A 13,444-nucleotide genomic window follows, 5' to 3' on the forward strand; every position below is an offset into this window, starting at 1 on the left:
CATTATACGGCATTTGAAATATTTTAAAAACATACAAATTAATACAATATTATTTAGCAACATGTCAACATAGTATATAGGTATGAGGTACTAGGTAAATTCTAGCTTAATCATATAAACTAGCTGGGCAAGCTGGCTCTCGCCAGTCTGTCTCGCTAGTAAAAATAATTGACAATATGATTATAATTTAATGTATGGATATCCAAACGTGTTATTTAGGTACATGCACCCATTATGTTATAATATATAAGTAAATGTAAAATGCATAAGGTGGATTGGAGTTTCAAATAATATGAGATTAATCTAATTTTCAATAAAAATAGATGTTTAAATCACTCACCTTTGATAAAAGCAGGTATTGCTACTGGACTGCAAGGGCTCACAAGATCAATATTAGGCGATGATTCAGAGGGAATCGCAAGATCAATAATACGCGATGATACAGAGGGAATCGCAAGATCAATATTAGACGATGATCCAGAGGGAATCGCAAGATCAATAATAGGCGATTCAGAGGGAATCACACTACAATAATTATCAGAAATACCGCGTGCTTCAAAGTTTAATACTATTCTATGAGTGGAAGGATCATTTTCTTCCGTCAGATTTATGTTTGAATCACTATCTGATAATGGGGTTGTCAAGTTTTGAGATGGACACACACCCATTTTTAGCTTCTTTCCACAGTAGTCTGTCGGGAGAAAATGATTTCTGCACACTCCCACGTTGTCAGGTGATTTTAACAGTTTAATTGTACTATTGCCGATTAAATTGATCCATTGCCGTCGTTGGTAGTCTGCCTTTGGTAATGCATGACAGATCACTCCCTTAATTTTGCAATCTGGTACCCAGCAATGACGAGGCATCTTGAAATTCTGGAATGATCTGCAATCAATCTGGAATATCACATAGGTAATACTTGTTTGGAAGTATCAATTTCATCGAATACTATTGTATGACATAGGTACCGAAAGATTAAAATGCTTAACTTGCATTGTCAAATTTTTGAAAATGTTCGGTTTAGTACGAAACGTTATAATATTCCATTGATTTCGAAAACCCCTCAATTGCATCAAATAATATGCATTGTGTTACTGCTCGAGTAGTTAATTCATATTGAAATAACTGGCATAGCACTATTTTTATCAGTATTCAAAGTAAGATCAAATTATGTTTCTCATGGGATGGTATATTATTTTACACTAATATATCAAACAGTTGTCTTGTACAACAAAATTAACAGAAGTAATAGACAATACATACCAATGTTATAATATTATTCTGGTAGACAAGTACAATAAAATATAATTAATAATAAAATGCGTAACGTTGTAATTTCAATTTTTCAAAGCAAAATAAATGGCAGTTGGCAATTGGAAATGTCAAACGTTACTGAATAATTTGAAATAATTTGCTAGTTCGGATAAACTTCACCCTGATCGATGATTGGCTAACCTTGGTTCAACACCATAGATAAGAATAAAATATCTTGTTTATTAACCAAAAATAATTATTATTCAGCCATCTGGCGAAAAGCCGACCAAACACAAAAAAAACACGTGACCGAAAATTTGACTGTATGGAAACCTGACGCGTAACTGCTCGGTCATCGTGGGCTATAAAAAAATAGATACACGGAAACCAAAGTATGATGTAGGTATAGAAATACATGGCCGTATAGTATCGAGATCAAATTCATGTCTTAATAAAACACGTAATTAAAGCCATCGGAATACAAGTGTAAGACAGAAGAATATAGGTGGGTATGTAAATGAAAAACACAATCAAATCGTAATAATTTATATACCTACCTAACATTTTGGTAGGTACCTAGTTGTTTGTAAGTGTCAAGTCGTTCCCTATCAAATATTTGATAATAATGACAGCGGTATTATCAGATATTTGATACCAATCAATATCAAATTAATGTTCTTATTGAATCTAATATAATTGGAACATTATTCTCTGCAATGCTTCACAATGCGTAATTAATTGATCTTAACGCTATACACCTCTCTTTCCAGTAAGGCAGCTCATGGTGAACTGTGCTATGATGAAAATTTAATGTAATACAGTTGAACTGGGTTATTACGATCACGGAAATAGCAAGATCTTGGATGTAATGAGGAAACATTCGTTGACATTTTAGTTTGATTTTCTCCATACATTTATTCGCTTGTATAACGAGCTACTTCTCGGGTATACCGAGCAAAACTGTTAATGTGTCTTTATGACACTAGTTAAGTGTCTTAAGTACCTAATTGGTATTTTTGCCGACAACATTGAAAAAGTATCCTCACATATGGTTGAAATTGCATGTAAAAAATCCAAGCTTTGTGAAGTCAGTAGGTACCTACCAGCGCCGATGGCTCAGCACTTCATTCCAATAAACAACCTCTTTTGTAGTTTATATATGTATACCATGCTTGTTTCGGGGATTTTTACAATGGTTTTCAGATCTTTTTGCTTGGTTTAGTTTGGTTTTCAGAGTTTCTTTGCTTAAATAGAACATGGCACGAAAATTTTATATAACGATATAACGAGTAATGCTTATAACGAGCAAATTCAGTCGGTCCCATCTTCCTCGTAATAACTAACTGTACTATTTACATATTATGTAACCACTAGCGGCTCGTCCATATGCACTGCGGAACTAAGCGGAACCCAAGCAAATTGAGAAAAATGTCATATTATAATATACATAAATTTATTTATATTATAGGAAAATATCAATATTATTTAAGCGTGAATTAAGCTCACCTGCGCACCAATACACCCAATAATTATCACACACCGTGGTGCTGCAGTACCGTTTTCAATGGAATATGCTCGAGAGCGAAGGAGGGGTGCGGGGAGCGGGTCATGCAGCTGGGAGCTTGATCGGTACGGCCGGCCTGACAGTATTAGGCCGTTTCTGCGTCCGTACGTGAGCACGCGCGCGACAGCGGAGGAAAAAAATATAGCTTTAATGATTTATTAACCCTTTATAGGGCAAAGGTCAAAAACGGTTTATTAATCGACCACCTCTTTTATGAGCTATAAGTCATACACTAAATATGGAAATATCAACCTTAGTGCTTCAAGACGTTGTCGAGAACATTCTCTGGTTATGAAATAAGCCATCTAATATGAAGTATACGTCAATCGCTCGTAAAACATTATTTCAACGATTGGTCGATGTATCGGCCATTGCGCGTTTGCAGTCGCGACTCGACGAATTCGTGAGTGACATTTGACTTTGAAAGTCATTTTGTTCCCATTTATATTATGTGTTGTGAAAAAGGGTATGTACATAATTATTTAATATGCATTTATTTATCGATTTACATTATATTTTTTACAAATATATTATGATAGAGTACTTGTTTTATCATTCTATTGCCATGCGGGAAGTACATAACCTCAAATTTGCAATTCGCACGGCTAACTTCTAGAATTATTTTAAACATAAAAAAGCGGCTTAGGCAGTTGTGTATAGTTATATTTTATTGTAAATATAGTATACTATCATAAATATATTTTATTTTTACTCAGAATATTTGGGATCGGAAAAGTTTTCAAAATATCCGAGAATAAATGGTGTTTTTTTGTCAGTTGTGACATCAATTGAATGCTAAAGTACTCAATTACCATCAAAATCGCAACTTTCATGGGGTTGTATTGTATTATATTTTACTGTAGAAGTAACATCATCATCATCAGCCGGGGTCTATCCACTGCTGGATGAAGGCCTCCCCCATCATACTCAATTTTTCGCGGTCATTTCGTAATATGGTAATGTTGTATGTCGGTAGATACTGTTACGTTAATATGTTTTATTTTTTTTCAGTTCATTATGAGTAAATCTAAGAAAAAGAGCTGTGAATGTGCTTCTAGTACGGCTAGAGAGCCAAAAAGCATATCTTATTTTTGTAAGCAATATAATGTACTGCTTTGCATACTATGTTTTGAAAAGTATTACGTAAATGGGTATACAAAAAATAAAAAATTGAATTGTAACTTTTCTTATGACTAAATAAATAATATTTACAACCATTATTTATTTGTTTTATTTGAAAAAAATATATCATAAAATCAAAAAAAAAAACACCTGAATGGGCACTGGTTGATAAAAAAACCACCATAAATTATAGTTTTTCCAAATTTCTGATAGATATTTTTTATTTTTATATTGAAATTGTTTTGAGATGCAAAATGGTAGAAATCGGTTTGAAATGAAGAAAAAAATGCTTTGCCCTATAAAATTATTATTATTAAAATTACTATTAAAATTCTTTATTTTAATTACTTATTTTATTAATATAATTAATATTTAATTTTGATGTTAATAGTAAAATATAATCCAAATAAACATTTTTTTTATTTTTAATCAACCGCAGCACCCCCAGATATCTTATCCACGAGCTGCCACTGCATATTACTAAATATTATTGCTTTTCATACCACTAATATGAAGATATTATCTTCACTTAGTTTTATATTTTTATAGCATCTTACCAATCTTTAAAGGTCTTGAAAAATAGTGAAGTTCGCTACTAATGAATTGCAACTTAATGAAACGGATCACGAGTCCTTTTATTAATCTTCTTCTTCTTTCTTTCGACCATGTCCGATCCTAATAGGATCATATGGGCCTCCACAGAGTAGAGGTTTGTATTAACAGATTTTGTATTTTTTTTTACGAGAAATGGATGTAAGCCACTTGCTCAACCTATTAGGTCCATACCCTGACAGACACAAATTGATAAACAATATGTGTACTTGCCAGACCCAGGATTCGAACCTGGGACCCACGGCGTTATAGTCCAACGCATAAGCCGCGCGGCTACACTTACATTATATATTTCGGCTCCATCTCGTAGAGACGTGTTCTTCAATATCTCTGTGTACATCTGAAATTACATTGTCGTTCGTCCCCACTCCGCTACTTTCTTATCATTTTGGTTGAGCAGCCATCGTCTTGGATGTCCAGGTTTTCGTGAACCCTCAGTAGATCCGCACATACCACGCCTTGTTAGCAGAGGTTATGGATGCTAATTACAATACTGGTATGAACTTATAATCAATTCCATGCATCAATACTTTTACCGGATGTTGGAATTTCTTTTTGGGAAGATTAAAAAACAGGTGTCTAGCAGACAAAACCTTTCGATACCACACAACATAGCGTCTCTGTTCTGGCAGAACACACTAACTGGAGAATACTAGGTTTGAGTAATTTGACTTTGAAGTTGTTAAAGTGTTTGAAATGATCTATCATATGAGTTTATTAAGTAATCGTAAAAAAGATGACTTTAAAATAAAGACTGTTTATTTATTAAGAAGGTTTCCAGACGGTAAAGTTTGAAATAAGGAACATTTTGGTATAACTAACTCAATATGTCATTTTTTCAAATTAGTGTCTTCTGCCAGAACAGTGACAATAGTATTGTTATTTTTTCTTGGGATATTAAGACAGCTCAAGTAGTGACTTTTCACCATTGAAATAATATATAATAATTCGACTACCTCATGGAATAACACACTAACTCTAAATTATCAACTTTTCAGGAGAGCAAAAAAACCAATCAAAAAATGTGTAGCGAAATCCGTTTATTTTATGCGAATATTATTTAAATTATAATTTATATCTTAAAAAATAATAACAATAACTTGTGATACCAACTACATGTGGATTATTGTTCCATGTTATTTAAGATATTACAAAAAATGTTATATAATCATAACTCTACTTACGAGTATTATTTTAATATTTTGGTTGTTTTTCGAGAAAAAAATCCAAAAAAAAATTGGCTGGTGTGGAATTTTTTTCTATGCAACAATAACTCAAAAAACATAAAACACACTATTTCGAGTTGGTGTGTTATTCCATGAGGTAGTCGAATTATGTAACTAGTTGAGCTGTATTTACCAATTTGCACAATCCCTACGTCCGTAGGCAAAGAAGCTAGAATCTTGTCCTCATTACATTTTTAGTTTCAAATAGTTAAAATAAAAATTTGATATGTACCTTTTTACCAGTGGTGAAGAGTGCAGGTAGGCTATTAATATCCGACATAAATAGTCTACACTAAACTCATTTCAGTCAAACGTATATTTTTTAATTTAAAACTACAATGTGTAGAGATTGTTTGTTAATCAAGTCGTGTTTAGATAATAGTCAACAAATATTTGTTTATCTATAAAATATCTAAAATTGTGCAAATAAACCATACATAAATTTAGATATTTTATAGATATAAGAATATTTTTTCTTGATTATCGTTGACGCCAGGCTTAACGGCCCATATTCTCAGCGTAGGTCAAAACGGAGGTTTTATGAAATTTTCAGAGCATAACCCTGGACATTCCTTTAAACGTTGTAGATAATCTATTTATATAATTTTGAAGCCTTATTATCCTTTATATTTATTTTAAACATTTGATGACTGCATAAAGTATTTTTATTACATAAAATAGTTTTATTTTAAACCTCTCGCTCTAACGTTTTAGAATATAGTCATACTTCAGTACGTCCATGTGAAGTGGTGTTAAGATTTTTTAGAATTATTAATTTTTAAACGCATTTATAAAACCATCTGTATAATTTATATCGACATTATTATAGTGAAATATTTACGATAAAAAATTATATTGATAATCTCTGTGATCCCAAATTTTACAAGAATTATAGAAGAACAAAAGCTCCATTTTGACCTACGCTGAGCATGTCCCCCCTTAATGAATTCAAAAAAAAACTAACCAACATCTTCTGTAATATTATAATGTATTCTTAATTCAACGAAACGAAATAAGTCTGACTGAAAAAGTGTGCAGTATTTCTGTAGGATCGCCTACAGAATAATTAAACTATTATGGTTTGGTTGGGCAGGGTTTAATTTTATTTTAAAAACTAACCAGCATCATAATATGCAAATTGTATCCTTTGGTCAATGAAAATGACTGTTTAAAAATGAAACTGAAGTTTAGCGTGCACTATTTATATTGAATCTTAACAGCCTACCTCCGCCCCTCACCACTGTTATTTACTTATTTTATTATATATTTTAAACAGAAAAATACACCAAACATCTTTAAATTGGCAAACACACTATCCACTGAGAATTAAGAGCATTTTCACAAAACCTACCCCCAAACACTGGTGATTTCAAGTACATGAATGTCACCCTTACGAAAAATTTGCCTATGCAATAGATCACCATTATAATATGCACTACAATGGGGATTATAATACAACAATCGTTATCTTATCAGGATTTTTTATGCTTTGATTATTTTCAAATGGAGATGTCAATACTTTCCAACCGCCACTGTTCTCGAAGGTTGTAATAGTTGTATTCGTTTCTTCATTCGCCGCCCTTTACAATATGCTGCCCCTATACAATGTATGACCTGCTTACCCACACGGGACGTCACCGAGTCCAAGGCAAGCATTAAAATGGCATTCACCAGTGTTTGCTGTTGCAACTACTACATAAGACTTTATTACAACGCCCGTTTCATCTACACAGCAAACATTATCAATAGTGTCATAGGTGTCAATCATGGTTAATTTAATGTGTTATTGAATTGATTATTTTACTAGTGAAAACCTGCTTGGTTAAATAAAAAAAAACAATATTAAATTTAATAGAAAATATAAAGTTTATTTTGACAATAAAAAAATATTAGACAATATTATAACCATACAAAAGTACATAATAATAGATTCATATCAAGCAGTGGCATGCTGTACATTTTGCTTGTAGGGATGCTTTAAATTATCACATATATGTCCCACTATTATCTAGTCAGTAGGCAGTAGTTTTCAAACTTCAATCATTTCGCAGCGCCCCTCGTTTCTAAATGTTTGCCAACAGTGCCCTAGAAATACCAATTAGTGGGATGGTTAAGTATGACGTAATCCGAGCAGTTTCTCGAATCTTAGATTAAAATTAAACATAGCTACCGTGTGACATACCCAGGGAAAGAGCCACCCTTAAGTAGACTCCCCAAATGCCATGTATTATTATTTTTAGTCACTGCTGAATACAAATAAACAAATCGTTTACACTAGGCATGTCAAACGTCATGTAGGTTGAGATATACTATCCACTATCAAAACTAGCATTCATCCATTGTCATTCTTCAACCAGAAAAACGTATTAGGTATATTTGGCTGAGGAAAATGATGGAAAGGAAAAACTATCAGAAAGAAATACTATATTTCTCATCCGTCGTGAAAATTGTAAATTCTTTTGAGCACGTATTGCATTCATTGTCAAAGTATTCTCTTACTGTGCAAGCGTAAGGGGATACTACGCCTCAGCTTAAAGTGTAGGGATTCGCACCTTCTCATTCTGTCACTCCTGTGACAGGCCGTGAGTGGCACAATACGAATCAAGTTATAAGACAAGGTCACGCGAGCTTCCATCATGGTTAATCTGAAAATGACTTTCACATAAGCTGGCTACGAAAATAAAAATATGAATGGTTAACGTTCACCCTTCAAAATTACATTATATTACAACAAAACGTCTGGATCATAGTTTTTACATTTTCATGACTCAATTCCCATGGTGCAATCCACCAAAATCCATCCCGCAAGCAATTCTTTGGACATGCCTAGTTTATACCATGTTTTAGTCAACTCCATAGACTCAAAAGTTTTCTTTAATTATTTTTTAGAAACAGTTTGCGGCGCCGCTGGGTATTTTTCACAGCAGTTTGAATACTACAGACTTTAGTTTTTTGTTGTAACAAATACACTATGTATTAAATTTAATATTATAATGTAATAAAAATGAATTAGTATGGTAGCTCTACGATATTAAAATAAAAATCTTATTACATAGGGATTTTATAGATTAATTTGGGGAACGTCCGAAACTACAGCATCTATTGACCGCACACCACTGCTACCTAAATAATATGTATTTTTAATAGCTAGATAATAAAACATAAAATATAATATAATCTTAGATCGAGTACATTTCATATTAATAATATCCTATTTTGTAATAGGAACAGCTACATAATATAACCAATATTGATCAATATTAATAATATTCATCACACTAGATCAGGGGAGGGCAAACTGCGGCCCGCGGGCCGCATGTGGCCCGCCGGGTATTTTTTTGAGGCCCGTCATCATTAATTGTACTTCTGATTACGAATAACTTTTTTTATATATTTTTTAAAAAATATTGACAATAGATTAAAATTTGAAGAATTTGTTGTTTCGTTAATGTATTATCTCAGTACGTCTTCCTTGCGTCTCGTCTCACACTATGTAACCACTATTTTCTATGTTGAACATCGTGACACATTTAAATACTTTTAACTCTGCGTTGCAAGGAAAAAAAATATATGCCCACGATATGGTGAAGAGTTTGAATGGATTTCAATTAAAACTCAAGTTGTTCCTTCGACAAATATCGAATAAGAACGTGGACCACTTTCCAACTTTGAAGTTGCTGAATACACCAGAATATAAATTTGAAGAATATGGTAAAATTATTAAAGCTCTGAATGACGATTTTTTACAAAGATTTGGTGACTTCCGAAAAATTGAGACAAGTTTAGCAACAGTACGCGATCCATTTTCAATAGATATTGATAGTGTACTGACAGAGCTACTACAACTTGAGATTATTGGTCTGCAGTGTGACACTGATTTAAGAGAATTGCATCGTCGTGAAGATAAATATCCAAATTTTACAATGCCCTTAATTCAGACAAATTCGAACAACTTAAAGATTATGCAAGAAAAATGTTCTTTCTTTTTGGATCAACCTATATATGTGAACAAACATTTTCGATCATGAACCTCAATAAAAATTCTTAACGATCAAATAACTCCGATGCCCATTTACAAGCAGTTTTGAAAATATCAACCACAAAATCAACACCTGAATTTGAAAAAATGTACAACACTTTCATTCTTCTCATTAATTTTTTTGTAATGTTTATTTTTCGTGATAATAAATAGTGTATATCTAAAAATGGTATTTTACTTGCGGCCCGCCGCTCATTTTGAATTCTTGAATTTGGCCCTCCATCCAAAAAGTTTGCCCGCCCCTGCACTAGATGAAACTTATTGTAAATGCCATTAGTTTCAAATTTGAAGATTGAATGTATCTAAATATATCCTAATATTGCAATCAGGTTTTCAGATAGGGAAGACTCGAGCCGATTGATAGTTATGGCAATGCCTACTGAAAAGATACCAAAACTAAATACTTTTGGTTTTTGACAAATGTGTACGATTATTGAATGTACACAAGTAGAGCTATATAATAAAATATTTTGAACAATGAGGAAATAAATTCATTTGCAGCATTCTTTTTCTTAACTAGCAGCTTCACCAGTGAATTTCATATTATGTTAAGAATACCTTAGTTTAAATCTGTCGAACCAGCCTTTATTTGCTTCCAATTAATTCCATGTCTTGAAGATATATTTCCACAATTTTCAACATATTTCTAAATTAAAACTGTGTTTTTCAAAATGGAACATAATATCATTGACCGGCTTAAGGACGGCTGGCCGCAGTGTTCCAACACAATAGGCCATCAACGGCTGGTCGGTGGGTTAACTACAGACGTTGTGACGCAGTGATCTAGCGTTGCTGCAGCCCTATATCGTACTAATGGTCATTTGAAGCAAAAGATTCTCAACTTCAGAATGCCTACTTATTTCCATCTTTGTCCCAAGTTTATGAGCTGTTAATTTTTTTTGACGTATCAACATTGCAGTCTCTCCGTTTCTCACTCATTTTTATAAATTTGAAAGGGTGAAATATTTACATAATATGACAAATAAATTGGCTAAAAGCATAACGCATCGGTACGCGTCCTAACATATGATTATCGGCAAAAATCTAAATTTTAAGAAATGCAAGACTCATGTAATTGAATGAAAGTCAAGGACTGACTGCACACCAATTCTTAACCAATTAGACAGATTTTAAAGGGAAAAAAGATAAACCAAAAGCAAAATTTAATTTGTTGGTAAATAAACTGTGGTACTAAATCTACGCTACAATTTTTTCATTATTCGCACCGTGAGTGTAAAACCAAGGCATCTGCAAATTTTTCAATTTCGAGATTAAATGCAAAACAACTGCAAAAGTCGTGAACTTGATAATGTAAAAGTGAAGTAACTGAAAGAACATGCAATGTAATAAACCAAATGTTATGTTTTTTTTTTTTAGAAACTCTATTTGTCCTAACAAAACGAAGACTTCAAACCCTAATATATCCAAAATATGTCTTTTGCAGATGCCTTGGTTTTACACTCACGGTGCGAATTATGTTCAAATTCAATATTTCTTTTAGAACTATGTGTAGTTATTGTAATGTTTGAAAATATAATTGTCTTTTTAAATATGCGGGTAACAAATTTTTTGAATATTTGAAAATAAAAGAATACTTTTTTACTAAGAACAAGCAGTGTCAGATTGACGCCGATTATCCAGAATCACTCTGTCAACAACGGCAACATACTGGCGCCGACTGTCTCCAATGGGTTTTAAGTAATTTTTCTTTACAAAAAGTTACAAACAAATGGAGTGACTATTATATTCCTGGACCTAAACTGGCTTATTCAAAAAGCTTTTACTACTAAAAAAATTATGATATTAGATTAATCCACTTCACCTCTCGGGTCGGGAATTAAAAGAAAAAACAAAACAAATATAAATTTATTCAAATAATTAAATCGACCAAAATGTCATCTTTATAAGTAGGTAGGTACCTACCAACCTAATAATATAATAATTATATTTTATAATATTAAATTATAAAAATTTATTTTTTTAAGCCGAAATGCATAGAATGTCATTGAACACTAATGAAATGGGGTGATTAGTGGTTAGTGTAAGAGTAAACATACGAGAAATGCGCGCATCCCAGATAACCTGTAAATCTGAGAAAAATATTACATTTTAACCAATGGATTTTAATGCTGCTGCTCTTTTGTATTTTCGAATAAGAAAAAATATTAAGAGTATTGATTATATTATACGCAAATACAAAAGAGCAGCAGCATTAAATACATTGTATTGTATTATGACATACACTTTCATAAACAGAAGGGGTACCCGGCAAAAACAGGCCCATTGCATTTTTTTCATTTATGCGATTTAAATGCCAATTTGTTTCCAACAGAGGAAGTGCTCAAGAATGGTATCATTAGAACTACCCACCAAAATCGATTTCATTGTTTCATAAATGATGGGAAAAGAAAGTGTAGTCGTAGTGTAGAAAATGCACAAAAACGTAGGACATGTTTTGATTACTTTTTTTCACTTTTATTATAATTTAAAAATAAATGACAAATCAATATATAAATTCTTTCACTTAATCTTTTACTTAATATTAAAACCACTTTTCAACCTATCCTTCAGATTGGTAAAATATATGAATTTCTTGCCATGTAAATGAATGAAAATATACGCAAGACATTGCAGGTCTATACAATAAATTTATATTGTGCAGTAGCATTGCCCACTGAAGAAGGAAGCCGATACATTACACGACTGGTTCTACTTTTTGCCCCTCCCGTTGTCTATGGATGACTGTCATTTTCTATAGAGTGCTCATACTGACGCGTCTGTCATGTTCACTTGTCAGAGTATTCTTTGTTTCAGATTTCTTTCAGATTATTTTAACGTATCTTGGAGACCTTGGAGTTGATCTGATTTAGTGGTTATGTGTTATTAATAATATCATAATATCATAACACACTAGGACGTTTGTCAATGTGACAGTCGATTCTAAACGACAATAACTAATAACTTATTTATACTCTTCAATCATTATAGAATACCAAACTCTGCTTGCAAGTATGTTATCAATAAATAGTATGGCAGTGGACCACTCGTTGCTTGTGCAAAAAGTTATGTTCAGGCTTTATTAATCTTAATGGTACGTTTACATCTGACACTTATACCGTTATACTTATTTTATGTGTCGGACATAAAATTTCATTTACTGTTTACACCTGCATGGATCTGACATAAAATTCTGGTATACTTCTCGTTGAAATAAAGTCTCGACACTTTATTCAATGGCAACATTGGAATAAATATATGCGGTGTTTACATATGATATTGTAATTTATTCGGACACTTATTTTGTATACTTCTCAAAAACGTTATGTCAGTTGTCAATATGGGAATGTTAAAAAAGAAAGCAGCGAGTGTTATTATTTTAAGTCTTTTGGCAACAAAAAGGAGGAAAAAATGGTCTAGATGGGTGCGGGAATGGATTCAGCGACGAGAAGAACTAGGTGCCTTCCGTTTAATGTCAGAGTTTAAAATCGAAGATCCAACTCAATTTGTGAACTTTAGTTTGCAAGATTGGACCTTTTGCCAAAAAACAAGACACACAATTCAGAAATGCGTAGAAGAACGATTAACAGTAACATTGCGATATCTAGCACTTGATCGTCATTGCATATT

Source organism: Rhyacophila brunnea, unplaced genomic scaffold, assembly GCF_057557595.1.
Source record: "Rhyacophila brunnea isolate RB1 unplaced genomic scaffold, BYU_Rbru_1.0 scaffold_23, whole genome shotgun sequence".
Classification (NCBI taxonomy): domain Eukaryota; kingdom Metazoa; phylum Arthropoda; class Insecta; order Trichoptera; family Rhyacophilidae; genus Rhyacophila; species Rhyacophila brunnea.